This window comes from Notolepis coatsorum (assembly GCF_963971535.1).
Source record: "Notolepis coatsorum genome assembly, chromosome: 2".
Lineage (NCBI taxonomy): Eukaryota > Metazoa > Chordata > Actinopteri > Aulopiformes > Paralepididae > Notolepis > Notolepis coatsorum.
In genome coordinates, this window is record NC_140166.1 from 160,046,219 (window position 1) to 160,064,419 (window position 18,201).

Consider the following 18,201-nt stretch of genomic DNA (forward strand, 5'->3'; position numbering starts at 1 on the left):
TAACTTCAGTATGAGTACAGGGCTGTACACATATTTTGCATATTGTTAAACGAGCCAAGGCTAGCTATTAAACTATCGATATGAATCGAAAATCTGGGACCCTGATGTAAACAAGACAAACGTCTTTCTCTGGTCTGCATCCCCTTAACAATTGTGTGTATTGAGCCGTACTGTATTGTACCCATTCTGCAATCTGTTAATAAAGTTCTCATTCATTCATTCATTCAAACATAGACGATATTGAACAAGCCATAATCCACGTATTTTCAATCCGAGAGAGCTGCAGTAGTTAAATCAATGAGCCATCGACATAGTCAGTGTGGTAAGTAACGTTATTATTGCATCCAAGATTGATACACGGCTGGCTAGGCAGTTGGTAGTCATAGTCTTGTGTTATAAAATAAATAAACAATCAGCAATGTCTCGCTTCATGAATGGCCAGCACAGCAGTAGCCTAACAGTACTGCTCCTAAAAAAACTATTTACAAACGTTAACGTTAAGCACAGAGAGAGAGAGAGAGAGAGAGAGAGAGAGAGAGAGAGAGAGAGAGAGAGAGAGAGAGAGAGAGAGAGAGAGAGAGAGAGAGAGAGAGAGAGAGAGAGAGACTCACTGTTTAGTTGAAACGTCCAGGGCAGGAGAGCTTGATAAACGTGTATAATCCGCCATATAGCTTGTTAGCCAAGTGTTAGCTCAGCTGAGCTCGTTAGCACAACACTCAACAAGTACATTCCTTTGTCCATTTCCGCTCGAACAGACTGCAAACTACCTGGCGTTCTATCGCCATGCTCTAAGACAAACTCTAACCTTAACCAACTTTGAAAGAGTGCCTAAGCTTAACAGTCTAAAGAACTTGCAGTCACGGCACGGCACGCTCTAAGACAAACAACAGTCCTAGACCAACCTAGGAACCAAGCTAGAAGCTAGAATTGGAACATTAGAAATTGGATTCGGCCAATCAGAGATCGTCTCTGTGAAATTCTGCCATGGAAAAAAATACTGCCGTCGGCCAATCAGAGAGCGTCTCCGCGAAATGCGGCTATGGAAATTCTTCACAGAAGTTCACGCTGCTGCCTAGACCGCTTCAAATCGCGCTCGGATTCCAACATAATAGTCATATTTCAACGCACAACGCCGTATGCACTGATTGGCTGTGACGGAGACAGCGATCAAACTGTGACGCGCACTCAGAGCGCTATCGCTTCTAGCCCGGGCGAGAAATACGAAAAAAATTAAAAATTAAAAAAAAAGGGATGTCACTTCCTGCTCTGGAAAACGATGTTTTTTTTTATTTAGATAATAACGTTATATTGTGCATTGGAAATACAAACATACTTAAAATGAGTAAATATTATTAATTTTAAACATGTTTATATTATTTATAGGGCTATAAAACACAAAAACGAAAAAGTTTTATTGTCTTCTTCTCTGATTTAACAGCAGCTGGCCAGCAGGTGGGTCGGCGCCCTAGCGCCCCTAGTGGTAGAGCCGCCACTGTAACTCTGATCTGCATTTAAGTGATGTTTTAATTATAGATACCCCAGTAATAACATTACAATTGAATTAAATACATTCTTGGACGGTTAGGTGGCGTAGCGGAGATTGCGTTCGTCACCAACCCCGGAGCTGTGAGCTGGATTCGCCTGTTCGAATCCAGCTCACAGCTCCGGGGTTGTCAACAGCTTGGCTGGCCGTTCACACTAATACAATTGGCTGTATTAGAGGGTGGGAGAAGCTGGTGGGGTGGGTAAACAGCGACTCATACAGTTCGGTCGGGGCGCCTTTGCTTAGAGATTATCGTACGCACGGGTTACGCACATATCTGTGCGTACGCACCATTGATAAATGAGGGCCCAGGAATCCCAGGGTTGGCCAGATGCATAGAACACATAAGTATGATATGGCACCAGATTCCATCTGCCAAGATATAGAAAAGATATTTACATGTGGTATTTTTAGACCTGGCAAATGCCTTTGGTTCGATACCGCATAGCCTTTGGAGTTCATTTTATTTATTTAGAGTGCCAGGGTTGAAGTGGTTGAATTATCGAAATACTTTATTGTAATAATGTGTAGGACCTGATAAACATAAAAAAAAATTCCTTTTCGGACACGTTTTGTTTATTATTTTATCGTACTTTTCTCTTTTTTTCCTTTCACAGCAAATTATCTTATCTATTATTTGTTTCCATCTATTCATTCACATGTGTGCTTGAAGAATCCATACATGTTATTTCCTCTGGACTAAAGGCCCCCACATAGTCTGGCGGAACGTACGCGGACCGGACTCCGCGTGGCATGTCCGCAGTCATTTGAGCTTTCATAGATGAGCGTATCACTGCGTACCAATTTCCTACATGTCTCGCGCCAGTTTACTACATTTGAATGAAAAAAGGGACGAGGAAGGGGAGTTCAGAATGTTGGTGAGGGACATGCGAAGTATCGATGAAGAAAAACAGTTCAGTTACTTCAGAATAGACAGTCACAAGTTTGACGAGCTGGTAGGGCGCCTAGCCCCATTCCTTCTGCACCAAGGTAATCATCGCTCACCGGTCAATGCTGCACAAAGACTGGCTGTAACATTGAGGGTTCTCGCCACCGTTTGCTCCGAGCAGTGTGTTTCCGCCAGTGGGCACATCAACTGTGTCTGAAATTGTCTCGGAGGTGAGTTGCTTTACATTTTTTGGGATACTGTGGGGCAGGCAGTGTTGGGGAAAATACTTTGAAACTTAGGGCGTTTTCACACCTGTAGTTCGTTTGCTTTGTTCCGATTCAGGGAGACACAGGGACTATAATGATACAATGTTGCACTTGTCCCTTAGTTCGTTTGTGTTCACACGGCTGTGTTAACAGCGGACCAAAACAAACGCACGAGCAAAGCAAACTGTCACTCATTGGTCAGATTTTGGGGTGTCATCCCCCCCCCCCCCCTCTCCCCGAATCTCCGCATTACATTGAAATCGGGGAGGGGAGAGCGGGGGGAGCAAATTAATGAATGTGGATGAGAGCCGTGATGTAAGTGGTTGCAGATACGGCTGTGGGGGTGCTAGAGACATGATCGAATAGACTTGTATGCGCCAGAATCTCCTGAACACAACGCGAGCCATTCCTAATCGATCAGAACTAATTCGGCAGAGACGCACACCCGCCCTGGACTGTTCCATCAGACGGGGGGAGCTTCGGTGGCCAGTGTCCTTTCAGCCGAACAGGATAATGAAACAATGATCACACTAAATGACCAGACGCGTCTTATGGCGACATCTACAATTACCTCATTGAGTCTCCAGGTAGACTAATGTTTATATTTAAGTGCAGTGGTGTGTAGCCACTCACACTGGCCACCGAAGTTCCCCCCTCTGATGGAACAGTCCAGGGCGCGTGTGCGTTGCGTCATCATGAAGCGCGTATACAGTACGGCAAGTGAGTTGTGTCGGTTTGTTAAATCGATTGCATTCTCACAGCGTACGAGTTGTGTCGGGTTCGTTTTGGAAGTGCGCCAAGACCACCCTCTCTAGGTGGTCTCGGCCCGCTTGTTTTGTTCCGCAACAGAATGTGATTGCTGTGTTCATATATGCCCAACTGAACCGAAATAGGGGGTAAACGCTCCAGGTTCCGGAACAACAGCTCCAAACGAGCTAGGTGTGAAAACGCCCTTAGCTACTTCACAATGAAAAGTTGTTAAATGTACTTAGCTCCAGGGGTGTAAAGTAGTTGAGTAATTGTACTTTGTTACAATAATTAAGTACTGTTTTTGGGGATTTGTACTTTACTCGAGTATTATTAGGTTTGTATACTTTTTTTTTTAATCCACTTTTTCTCCTTATTTTTCTATTTTTTTGTTTCATCCCAATTTCGTGTTTCCAATTCTCCCCTCCCCTGTCTTGAACGTTGCTCGCATATGCCCCCCACTGGTCGGTTGTAGGGAGGATAGAAGCCTTGCATCACGTGTCCCCTCCGGTACACAAGGAGGCAGCCTGTCACATCTTTTCACCTGCCAGCGCGGACTCTCATTGGCGAGGTGTAACGTGTGGGAGGCTCAGACTACCCCCGCCATTTCCTGTCTCTGCTGTGCAGGCGTCCCCCAACCGACCTGTAGGAGTCGCTGTCCACAACGTCCAGATTACCACCCATCGACTTCCACCTGCTGACTATGCCAATTGAGCCAGTATGACGGCCGGCCCAAGCCGGAGGCAACGCTGACAGCCGGAGTCGAACCCGGTGTCTCTTGCGTTGGTGACAAGCGCAATGTCCGATGCGCCGCCTTAGGTTTGTATACTTGTACTTTTAGGCTTTGTGTCCACCGGGGACATTTTTTTCAAGGCGGACTGCTTTGAAAAGCAAAAATATGCATGCTCAGAGCGTTCTCCAAAAGTTGAACTAGTTTCAACTTTAGGCGCTGGGAACGCTCCGCCCAAAAACGCTGGACGCCGAGAGTGCTAAAACGCGAGGCGCACCGCTGGGAAAAGGAGCGCGCCTGTCGCGTCTGTAGCATAGAAATGAATGACAGAAAGGAGCTGACAACTCATAAAACGCCCCCGGTCGACACGGGCCCTTACTGAATTACATTTCAGAGAAAAAAAACATACTTTTTACTCCTTACATTTAAAATGCAGACCTACAAAGTACAAAGTATAATCTCCAACTATTTTAAGTAGTATATTTGTTTCTCTGGGCGAACTAACGTTAACGTTATTAATCCTGTGGCCGCACTTTATTTAAAAACAGCCAATCAAATCCCCATCAATGGAAAATTAACCCACCCATACCCATGCTGATTAGTCCTTGTGCAAGACTAGAAAGCGGGGGGATCTTTGATTAACACTAGCACAGCTGACAAGGGGTCAAATGACCCCTAGGCATTTTCAATTAATGTATCCTCGTCACTCGGCCGAGCTCCAGCTATGTCACTCAATGACTTTTCCTAAAAGTACCCGTTTTATCTGGCATGGTTTCTGAAATTTCTAAATGACTTCAGGAAAATGTAATTAGAACGTTATTCCACATATATTATGGAATATATATGTGGAAAGTCACAGCACTTTGCGAGCGTCTAGCCCGTGGCTCGCGAGCCGCATGTGGCTCTTTGCCCATCAATGTGTGGCTCTTCCATCCAATTTTTTTTTAAATAATAATATTATTATTTATTTATTTTGTCACTCAAACCTGTGGTAAACCTCATATTTTTATATTAAGAGGTAATTATATAGTTTAAACTGTTTATTTTTCTCATATTTCTCATATAAGCTGTCGGGTCATCTGAACCGTTCCGGCGGGAATCAGTGACATTTTCTCCATGGCTGTGCTAGTGTTAAACACCTGCTATCAGAAGAATAGACAATCAGAGTGACAAGCTACAGAAGATGGCCACAAACGATAGTATGAGTCATGAAGAGGACGAAACGGAACATTTCATTGCCCCGGAATAAAAAAAAGTTTTGACTTTTACTCTTTAGTACTTAAGTAAGTACATTTAAAATTAGAAAGGTTTTGACTTTTACTCAAGTGTGTTTTTAGCCTCTGATACTCTGACTTTTACTTGAGTACGATTTTGAGACGGTACCCACCCATACTTTCACTAATTTCACTAAGTAGTGAAAGTAATTTCACTAAGTATAATCTCTGGGTACTTTTTACACCGCTGGTTACGGGGGTGTCACAGCTGGGAGCATGGCAATGTTGCAGTGGAGGAGAAGTTTGGTATTATGAATTACGTGTAAGTTAAATAAACTATTCACATAAAATAAACAAACAGGCTTTCATTGTGTGGCTGAAGACGTATACCGCATATGAACATGGCGGGTGAAGGAGCAGAACACTTTGCCTTGTATTTTTTAGCTTGTCAAACTAAAACTACTTGTATAAAGTACCACAATCTGAGTCTGGAATCTCATGTTACACTGCATAATGTAGCCTACAGTTATTTGATCACCTCAGTGTGATCGGTGACTTGTAAGGGCTCAAGCCTATAGCATTTGTCTCTGGTGCATCAACACAACTTTTATTTATCACATGCAGAGGAGGGTGTTCTCTCACACATACAATCACAGACAAATCACATGCTCACACTGGAGTATATTTTATGGTCCTTGATTTAGAGACATTTACAGATACTGTATTCCAAGATCTAATGTCCCAAATATGAATTTCTACCACAGGTATGTCAAGCTATATGGGAGGCTCTCCAGTTCAAGTATGTGGCTTTCCCTTCCGGACACCAATGGACTGTCATCGCACGTGACTTCTGGCGACTCTGGTATTATCCTCTCCTTTTAGGTCTGTTGTTATTCTATCTATCTATTTGTCTGTCTGTCTACTAACAATTATATCAGTCTGTTTGTCTGTGTCTGTCTGTCTAAGCTACTAACAATTCTGTATGTCTGTCTGTGTAATCTACTAACAATTATATCTATTCTAATTCATCAGGAGCCTTGGATGGTAAACACATCCAGATTCCTTGCCCTCCTAAAGCTGGGAGTGATTGCTTCAACTACAAGGGGACTCACTCCCTTGTCCTCCTGGCTGTGTGTGACGGCCATTATCGTTTCAATATGGTAGATGTGGGAGCGTATGGACGTCAGAGTGACAGTGGCGTCTTTCAGGAGAGTGAGTTTGGCACACTGACTATACCGCCATCCGATGTCCTGCCTGGTACATCTCACTCCATTCTGATTGACAAGCTAAAAGCAATTGGTTTTGATAGTCTATCAGCGATCTGGATGCAATCCTACCCGGAGGGGAGAGAACAGACGGTGGAGGTAAATGGTATACCCTACCCCCTCCCTTGTCTCTGACAAGAACAAGTTGCAGGTTGAAAAAGCCCTCAGCCCGGAACTCGGCAGAATCTGCACCTGGCTCGCTGATAACAAACTATCATTACACCTGGGTAAAACAGAGTCCATTCTCTTTGGTTCAAATAACAAACTCAGCAAGACCGACGGCTTCTCAGTTACAGTGGGACAATTTTTATTACATACCTGGGTTCCATCCTAGAGGCAAATCTTTCCTGTGACAAAATGGCATTCAATGTAATAAAAAAAGTCAACCAACAAACTAGATTCTTGTACCGGATCTCCTCACTCGTAAACAAGAATACCCTGAAGACTCTAGCAGGAACACTCATTCAAGGGTACTACGACTAGTATGCTTGCACCTCATGGTACCAAAGCACCTCAAAGGCGCTAAAAACTAAATTACAAACATCACAAAACAAACTGGTCAGACTACTGCTTGACCTTACTCCTAGAACCCACCTCACCCCTGCCCACTTTGACAACCTGGCTTAGAATAGACGAGTACAGCAACTTGCAATGGGCCTGGTCTACAAGATACACTACACCACTAAGGTACCCATGTACATTTCAAAATACTTCCCAAAGGTCAGTGAATACCACAACCACAACACCAGAGGGAGCTCCACAAATCATGTTAAACCCAGATTCGGCTCAAACAAGGGACTAAACACAGACTAAACACCCCCTTTCCCATCCCTGCAGGCGAATGGAGGCAGGTAGCTGGACAGGATGCGTGAATATTAAAGGCAACCAACCTTGATGACCCTCAAGCTCAGAGCAGAAGACCCAGAGCTACACAGCATATCTGATGTGACGAACAACATGCAGGACTTCTTCTCATCGCCTCGTGGTCTTGTGCCATGGCAAACTGCCACTATAAGAAAAGGCAGATTATAGTATAGATCATGTTCATATGATCCTGGCTTGTTTTTGATTCAATTAAAACAATTATTTAACCCGTTGGCTTACACTGTAGTCTATTTGTATGTATGTCTATTTAAAACACTGATATGGACAGATTTGCATGTGCAAGATTTGTAGTAACATATTCATAACAATAATAACAATATAAGAAATCATCAACAATCAACAAATCATGTAAAATCTGATTTTTTTTTTATACAATACAAAATTATTACATCGGCAGCCAGGTCTGAGTGACGGTGTTTGACTGTTGATATAAGTATTCTTGCTCTAAATTATAAAGCAGCTCGTGTATTTTGTATGTGCCCTTATTTCAGGAGGTCATCTTTGTAACCCGTAGCCCGTTACTGTGGAAACGAAACAGGCTTCTGCTGAGTTCATCCTCTCAGCTCTCTCATCTCTGCGCCGGTCAAGGGCTTCCAGCCTTATTTCCTCATTCCTCAGAAGATACAGTACTGAATTCTGCCATCCGGACACATGCAATTTGAAATAAATGACCTTATTATGGCCAAGTCATACATTTATGGATCGGGCCAAATCCAGTTCAATCTGGATTTAGTACCACCAGGCGCACATAACAGGGCAGCAAAGACTGTGAATGAAATCTACTCTAAGTACAGTTACTTTTTTATAATGTAAATAGCTCCGCCATTTCTTCATCAGATTGAGACACGTTTTCTTTCTAGACGTTCACAGAAAGGTAAAGAAACAAACTACATTCTATTTTATGGCAATAACATTCAGGTTTGTTCGACCCGTGAGATATAATCACAAAAATAACATCAGAATATTTTCAGCAGCTTTCACAGAGGCTGGCGTGAGCTGGGTAGTGTAGGTTCATGAAATTTCGATGTCCATTGAAAGCCCTGGGTCTCCTCTGTCTTAGGACTACAATGCTTTCATGGCGCGCTCTTTCCTCGTGTCTAATTCATCCGGTTTCCGCCGGGATGCGGCGAGATATTTATGAACTCATATTTCAGAAATACGAAATCATTGGTAAACAAACGTAGTGCTGAAAATATACACATTGACTGATGTTTTGACAGGGTTAGGGTCTTTACTCTTGGCTACATTTGAAAAAGAAACGCAACATGAATTAATACGTTCTCTATGCGTTAATTAATACGTATTAACCTTCGCTCCGCCAACACAAACCGCCTCCTTCCCCCCAGGACCAAGCACCATGGGCGACCGGGCCTTCTGCTCGGCTGCTCCTCGCCTATGGAATGCCCTCCCTGACTACCTCAGAGCACCACAGACCACTGCTTCCTTTAAAAGAGGACTTAAAACATACCTCTTCACGAAAGCCTTCCCTTAGTTTTAACCTTTTTATACATGTCTTGCGTTTTTTATCCCTTTTTTATGCTTTTATGTCTTGTTTTTTAATTGCCTATGTTTTTAAAGTCTGTTTTTACTATGTAGCACTCTGAGAGTTGGTTTCCAAATATAGAGTGCACTATAAATCGAATGTATTATTATTATTATTATTATTTATGGCGTGATATCAATCTTGTACCGGTACCGGACCGCTCTGGCTTAAGGGGTTAACATGTAGACCCCTTATTTTAACAAAAGAATACCACTTACAGCTCCTTTAAGGCTATATATCTAAGAGGCTGTGGGCTCATTCTAATCTGTAGTAAAGCAACCTTTCTATAAATACAACGAGAGACCCAGAGTGGTATTACCCTGTAATTAAAACTGGAATGACCTTGATAGAATAGGCTAATACTCTATACTGCAGGGCTCGGATAAATGTTGAATAAAAGGTTGGACATCCCCCTGTGGTGGGAGTAAAAATCTCCCCTAAAATCTCCAAACCTTCATTTATTCTCTAAAAGGACAATTGAGGTCACCCTCATTTTCAATGTCATCGAGAAATTTCAATGCATAGATTTTATTAGATATTTTTTTACAATATAATAATAATAATAATAATAATAATAATAATAATAATAATAATAATAATAATAATAATAATAATAATAATAATAATAATAATAATAATAATAATAATAATAATAATAATAATAATAATAATAATAATAATAATAATAATAATAATAATAATAATAATAATAATAATAATAATAATAATAAAGAATAATAACTAAAATGGACCGCAGCCCAAAGTGCCCCACAGCAAATAGCATAAAGGCAAATAACATAGGCATGCAATGTGTATACAGTTGACAGAATAAAAACAATGCATGAAGTGCAGACATAATAATAGGTATAAAAGACAATAAAAGTAGTGCAAGTCAAGTCAAGTTTATTAGTATGTCCCAAACTGGGCAATTCATGTTACAGCAGATAAATAGGAGCTCCAGAAAAACACAGCAAACATACATAACATGAAGAACACAGACAGACATGTACAGTACATGGTCGCAGGATCAGATGATGACAACAGCCGACATAAGAATACATGCAGACATAAGAATATCTATCTAGGTCGTCCTCGGTGCTTCCTGTCATCCCGATCCTCCATGCATCCGGCTAGCTCGCCGGTACTTCCTGCTCCCGCATCTCTCCTGAGTACGTCCACATATGTTAGTGTGGGATGTCCTCGCGATCGATGCCTGTGTGTTGGCAAGTTTGCTGGCTGGCAGCTTTTGGTGTCTCTGGCAGTGACCTGGCAGCCTCATTTTCCTGACTGCCACTTTCTCGCTCACCCTTACACCAGCCTCCCACACACGCCCCAACGGACCCCGGCCAGTCCCCACCCCTGAACTCCCCCAACCCACCGACACCCCAGGGACCCCCATGAATTTATGTTGTATATTGTCAGTAGCTATTATAAAAATAATTGGAAAAACAAGTGAAGTAAAGTACCTCAAAATCATACAGCGCTTGTGTAAAAGTACTTAGTTACTTGTCACCCCCTGATTGCAATTCATTCCACGTAGATTTACCTACAGGTGCTTCTTCGAGGCCGCCACCGGCCGTAATGCACACTTTTATTTTATTTGATCTTACCTCATTTTATATTTTATTTTATCTTACTACTAGTACTTATTGTTATTGAACACACACATGCACCCTGCACTGCACCTTAACATGCACGTACACTTAAAGCATGACACCTTCTGTAAATAATTGACTATTTTATCTTACCTCATTTTATATTTAATTTGATCCTACTACTACTCCTTATTGTTACCATTCTTGTATTCATTGTTGTTTCTTAATTTGTGCACTGAGTCTGCACACAAACATTTCATTACCTGCAATGTATTGTTGAGTATTTGACAAATAAGGAACTTGAACTTGAACTACACTAAGAAGACGTTCAGACGTCAAACAGCGACTCTCAGATTGATGCTTGGCGAAGCGGCCGCGGCTCTAATAGATGGCCCGTCTCGAGGTGTCATTACTTTCCATCTGAGTTGTACGGACGGTGCGGCGGGAGGAGGCGCAGGGGGAGCTCGGCGCACCTCATCCATCAGACCCAAAGTGATCGGACACAGATTGCTACAAATTGCCTCGGGGGGGGGGGGGGGGGGGGGGGGGGGATCGATGCAAAGCTAGGGACGGAATTGACAAAAAATGAGGGCTACCCTATTGGATTTGAATTCCAATATGGTACCTGGGTGAATGATGTACAAGATTTGTTAGTTTAATGCAATGCTTCGTTCTGGGACCTTAAAGGGATGGTTCTTTTTATTTTATTTTAACCCTAGTCGTATATATATATATATTTTTCACTATGCCAATGATGATGTCAGTCAGTAGAGTCCTTTCTCAGCACAATCCATGCTGTTCCTCATACTAGCTTCGGCTAGCTGTCAGTGATACATGTATATGGACATTATGGTAGTAAGTCATACTGACCAGCAGTATACTCTTACTAGTATAACTGCTAGTAAGAGTAGGTAAGTAGGTTATGTGTACGTATTGTGACGAACCTGGTAGTGTTCAGGCTCGCCACTGTTCAAATACAAACAAATTTGAATGTCCACACAAGAGCAATATCAATCAATACAAGTATTTATTGAATTTAGGGGAAAAGCAAAAGAATGGTCGTGATTCAGTCCAAGGTAAATAACACAAAACAGGCTTGCAGACAGTAAAGGGGATTGTTCTCAATTCAGGGTAGTCGAATCTCAGCCAGTCCAGGGTCCAGTACACAAGGAACACCTACAGTACTCACTTTCTCCTCACCTTTCACTACCTCTCACCGTCACAACTCTGAACAAACAATCTCTCTCTCTCTCTCTCTCTCTCTCTCTCTCTCTCTCTCTCTCTCTCTCTCTCTCTCTCTCTCTCTCTCTCTCTCTCTCTCTCAATTCAATTCAAAAAGCTTTATTGGCATGAAATTTCACAAATGTTGCCAAAGCACAATTATGACATAAACAGCAAACAACATTATACAATACAAGAACAATATCAACAGAACAAGATCAAAGAAATAAAGGAGATGGTGCGGTGAATAAAACATGGTACATATATATATATATAGTATGTGTGTCCTACTGGTTGTCCCTTTTCTTGTGACATGAATTGACATATTTTGCAGCTAAAACTGCACATTCTTTCTGTTCCCCCAGGAGGAATGGCAATTTCTGCACTTCTGTCATACTTTGGAATTCTGGGGAAATTATTTCAATTTTTGGAAAGAATTCCTCCCTAATATTTCTGTAATTTTCACATTGTGTTAGGAAGTGTAGTTCTGTCTCTATGGCTCCATCATCACAAATACAGCACAACCTCTCCTCTCTGGGCAGCCAGGTCTGTCTGTGTCTGCCCTTCTCTATCGCCAAACCATGGTCACTCAGTCTGTACTTTGTCAGAGTCTTTCTTAGATTCTTATCAGTTACTGTGCTGAGGTAGTCTGCCACAGTATACTGTCTGTTTAGGGCCAAATATGTTTCTAATTTGTGTTGTGATTGTGTGAGTTGATTCCAATACGTAATGTATTTATCTTTTTCTTTGGTTATAATTTGGTTAGGTCTAATCTTCTGAGGCTGGCTAGGGTTTGTAATGTCAGAGTGTGAGATGTCAGCCAGTTTCATTATGAGTTGACAAAAGGGGCTCCTTTGTAGGTCCAGCTCTTGGCAGGCCAGGGCTTTATGATGATAGCAGGCCGGGTCACTTTTTTTAATATGGCTCCAGAATTTAATTGATCTTTTTTGCATATTTATGAGTAACGGATATTGTCCTAATTCAGCCCTGCATGCAGAGTTTGGGCTTTTCCTTTGTACCCTGAGAATTGTTTTGCAGAACTCTACATGCAGGATCTCAATTGGATTTTTGTCCCATTTTGCCCAATCCGTTACTAATAAAGGGCCCCATACCTCACTGCCGTACAGTGCAATTGATTCTATAACTGCTTTAAATATTTTGAGCCAGTCCTGATTGGAATTTGGATTTGAACTGAACGCTTGATGGCATAGAAAGCCCTTTTTGCCTTCTCCTTGAGTTCCTTTACAGCTGAACAGAAATTTCCAGTGGAGCTGATTTGTAAACCTAGATATGTATAGCTATTTGTTTGTTCTATTTGGGTCGCACCTATTTTGAATTCTGGGTAATTTCTCTGCAACTGGGATCTTTTTTGGAAGGTCATAATTTTGGTTTTCTTCATATTCACTGTCAGGGCCCAGGTCTGACAGTACTGATGAAGAATGTCCAAACTTCGCTGAAGACCTTCTCTAGTAGGAGACAGTATGACCAGGTCATCTGCATAAAAGAGACACTTAATTTCTGTGTCTGTGAGAGTGAGACCAGGTGCTGCTGACTGTTCTAATAATAATGCCAGTTCATTTATATAAATATTGAACAGTGTGGGGCTGAGGTTGCAGCCTTGCTTCACCCCTCTGCCTTGTGGGAAGAAGTCTGTGACTGTGTTTATCTCCAATTTTGACAGCCAATTTGTTATTTTCATATATGGATTTAATAACATCAAAGGACTTCCCCCCTATACCACTTTCTATTAATTTAAAAAGTAAACCCTCATGCCAGACTGAGTCAAACGCTTTCTGGAAATCGACAAAGCATGCATGAATTTTTCCTTTATTTTGATTTACATATTTATCGATTAGTGTGTGTAGGGTGAAAATGTGGTCAGCTGTTCTATAGTTTGGGAGGAATCCAATTTGACTTTTGCTTAAAACATTGTGCTCATTGAGGAAATCTATAATTCTTGAATTTAGGATGCTGCCAAATAATTTCCCCAGATTACTACTAACACAGATGCCTCTATAATTGTTGGGATCATATTTGTCTCCGTTCTTGAAAATGGGTGTGATCATCCCTTCACTCCAGTTTTCAGGGAAATATCCCACACTTAGTACCAATTAAATATTTTTAAGATGGCCAATTTGCATTTTCTGTTTGTATGTTTTAACATCTCATTTAATATGCCATCAGTCCCACATGCTTTTTTGTTCTGCAGAGCTTTTAATTTGTCTTCCAGTTCTAATTCACTGATTGGGTAGTCCAGTGGGTTCTGATAATCCTTAATAGCGCTTTCAAGATTTTTTTATTGTTCAGAAATGTGTTCTTGGGCTTGATTCTGTGTTGGTTTTCTATAAAGATTTTCGAAGTGGTTTTTCCATGTATCTCCATTTTGAATGGATTGTTCATTTTTATGTTTCTTGGTAAATGAGTTCCATTTTTCCCAGAATTTATTTGACCCCAGAGACTCTTCAATTAATTGTAACTGGTTTTGTATATATTGTTCTTTTTTTGTTCTCAGTGTGTTCTTATATTGCTTTAGAGTTTCACAGTAACTAAGACGGAGTTCCTGACTATCTGGATGCCTGTGTTTTTGGTTGGAGATATTTCTTAGTGTCTTCCAAATGGATTTGCAGTCTGAATCAAACCACCTTTCCTTGTTTGTTTTCTTTGGTTGTTCTGTTTTACATTTTAAATTTGATGATGAGGCCAAATGATCAAATATGTGGTTGATGTGTACCAGACACCACTCTACACCTTCGTTATTCTGAGGGTAAATCTGGGCCAGGAAGGAGTCTAGAAGAGACTGTGTTGACTCACTGACCATAGCATCCTGGTACTGCTCCAGACTGTTGTGAGCCCATCTGTATTTCATCTTTATGTTGTACAGATTACAGGGTTGAGAGCTTATATTACCTGTGTCTGCTCTTTTTAGATACAAAGTGATCTGAGAGTGATCTGATAGAGGTGTTTGTTCTTTTACAGTGAAGGCTCTCAAGGAGGTTAGGTCTAAATCTGTTATAGCATAATCAACGGTGCTGCTACCAAGTCTTGAGCAATATGTATACCGTCCAAAGGAATCCCCTCGCAACCTTCCGTTGGTAATGTACAGACCCAACGCTCTACAAAGCTGCAACACTTGTCTTCCACTCTTGTTTGTGTTTTTATCATAATTTTTCCTGTTGGTAAGGATAGGGAAATTGAGGTGATCTCCAGTGATATAACTGTCACCTTCGGTACTAGTGAAGTCAACCTGCTCACCAGTCCTAGAGTTTAAATCTCCCATGATCAGCACAGATCCCTGGGCCTGGAAATGACTGGTCTCTTCTTCTATGGTGGAGAAAATCTCCTCGTCGAAATATGGAGACTCATTTGGGGGAATATAAATTGCACATAAAAAAATACTTTTCCCGCTGGAAATTATACCCTTTTTTAATTTTAACCAAATGTGATATTTCCCTTTCTTCTTTATTTCTATAGAGTCTGCTAGTTGTGATTTATACCATACCAACATCCCCCCTGAGTCTCTGCCCTGGGTGACTCCATTTAGTTTAGTTGATGGGACAATAATCTCTCTATAGTTAGGAGGGCATCCAGTAGGGACGTCTCCTTTACACCAAGTCTCCTGTAAAATAACAATATCAACACCAGTAACCTTGTCTAAGAAGTCAAGATTTCTGCTTTTTAAACCAAATAAATAAGAATTTAAACCCTGAATATTCCAAACTGATATGCTAAATGATGTCATTGAGATTGTAACAAGTTGTCATTTCAAAAGGAGAAGAAAGAAGTAACTGTTTTTTATCATAAAAAATATACATTTACAATGTGATGAGATTTAACCTGGCATGTATGTACCTTTTTTAAAGGAGTACTACCTACTAATTACCACTGACCCTGAGTGTGGCCCATTAGATGAGAGCATAACGTGCTCAGCATGTCCTGGATGGATCTCAGTTCACTGTGGGCGGGGCCTGCTGCTCCTCGGACCACCTCTGCATACAGTCTGCCTGGCTGCTGCTGCTGCAGCTGTGGAGGTGGTGGTGGTGGTACAACATGGGGTGGTGCTGTCCTGGGTCTGTGTGCAGGCTGGTTCTCATCCATATGTCTGATGTTCTCCAGTCTGTGCTGTGGAGGTTGTAGGTGCCGCTGCTTGGGCCTGGGTTGGAAGGCTCTCCTCTGCATGCTGTCGGCTGGTCCTGCGATGTGCCTCTCCGTTTGAGTGTTGGAGACTCCCGTGTTGCTCCTTCTGTTGAGTGTTGCCCGTCGATTTAGTGTGGCATCTTTTAGTGTCTTTGTAAACCGTGGAACTGCTTCTTTGTAGAGGTGAACATCATCATAAAGATCGTGTACAGTGATTGAGTCGTAGTGGGCAACGTGCACATTTGGCCATTTTTCACAGTCTCTAGAGATACTGACATTGACTTTTTGTATAGTCTGTGAGAGGAAGTCCCTCCTTGGTAACAGGGTGGACATCACTATCTTAGTTTTAGGGAAGGTGAGACATGCCTTCTCAACGACATCTCTAAGAGACAGGGCCACTCTCTCCTGTTGTTCCCCCAGGTCATTGGTGCCTGTGTGGATTAGGATATGGCTTGGGGATCCTAGGTCAGTCTTAGAGAGAATACCCATGGCTGCCTCTGTGTTTGGACACCAGAGTTTTGTCACCTTGTGCCTTGGGAAAAGCCTTTTCTCGTCGATGAATTTTCCATTTGAGTCGATCAGTAGCACAATATCTGCTTTTGCTGTGGGGCTATCTGGTCTGGTGGGACCACCTGTGTGTGTGTGGCAGCTGGATTCTTCTCTCTCTGCTGTTGGGGGTATGATATCATCCTGCTGTCTGTTCTGGGCTGGGCTCACTGCTGTGTGTGGGCTGAGATCAGTTCTTAGTAGCTCAGATTCAGTGAGGGAAGTCATCTGTTGCTTCAAGGTGTCCAATGATCTGTCTCTCTCCCTAAGTTCCTCTGTGAGGGCAACAAGTTGAGACGTATGGCTCTCTCTCTCCTGCTGTGATTCTCCATGATTGTCTTTTAGAACAGCTATCTCTCTCCTGTGGTTGGCATACTCACAGTTTAGCTCTTTCACCTGTTCTGCCAGTGCAATAAGCTCACTCCTCTGACTCTCTTTCTCTTCTTGTAGCACTCTCACTTGTTCTCTCAGAGTGTACAGGTCTTTATTGTGCTGTTCTCTGTCTTTGGATAATTGTGTTTCACAGGTTGCACGTAGGCTTTCTTGCTCTTTTTCTGATGTGGTTCACTTTCAGCTTTTTGTGAGAGTCCCACGTGAGTTTTGTTCAGTATGATTCATGAGCAATTTCTGCTTGAGCTGCACCAGTTCTATTTCTAACTTGGTGAAGTGTTCCCTTAAGTTCTGTGACGGAGGTCTGATGTGGGAGGCTCAGTGTCTGCTCTGTGTCATCATGGTGCTCCTCTTCATGTGTAGAGACAGGTGTGGTGTCTGGGTCCCTACTGGCACCTGGCTGGGGGTCCCTAGGGGCGGTGTCTTCATGTGTAGAGACAGGTGTCTATCTCTCTCTCTCTCTCTCTCTCTCTCTCTCTCTCTCTCTCTCTCTGCTCTCTCTCTCTCTCTCTCGTCTCTCTCTCTCTCTCTCTCTCTCTCATCTCTCGCTCTTCTCTCTCTCTCTCTCTCAATACAACAACTCCAACCTCACCTCCGCTCAACTTACTCCTGACTAAAGGCGCTCCCATAGTCCAGCAGACTGTACACAGAGCAGACTCCGCGGAGGTCCGCGCGGACTCTTGAGCTTTGATCTCAGCGGACAGCAGACCCACAGGTGCGAAGCTACTATTTCTGACGTGCGGACATCCGCGCCGCTGACTTGGTGTCACACAAAACGCTGCTCGGCGTTTTGGTTGACATCGAACTGCATTTAAGCCGATCTGCATTTTACTCTGACCCACCTCGCTCCGTGCCAAGAGAGATGTTTGAATGGCTTTTCTAAATGAAGTGTGTAAAATTGCCAGTTTTATTTCGAAATAAAATATATAATAATATAGAATGTTATCTCCGTTTCCAATATTTTTAAATAAAACTGGTGCTTTTATTTCATGCAATGCGTGTTTCATTTCAGCACCACGCGCTGTCCACCTCAAGCCTATACTGTCAGAATGCAGGTAGGTGAATTCCAATGGTTGAAGGCAATCACAGAGACAGAGAGTGTTTACTCTTGAACAGGTTTTGACTTTAATAGTAAGAACACAGAGTAAATTCTAAGAGAGAACAAGTTGCTAAAAAGCACAAGTGTAAGATAAGGTAAATGGGAGCCTTATTGGGAGGTCCACAGTAGAACCG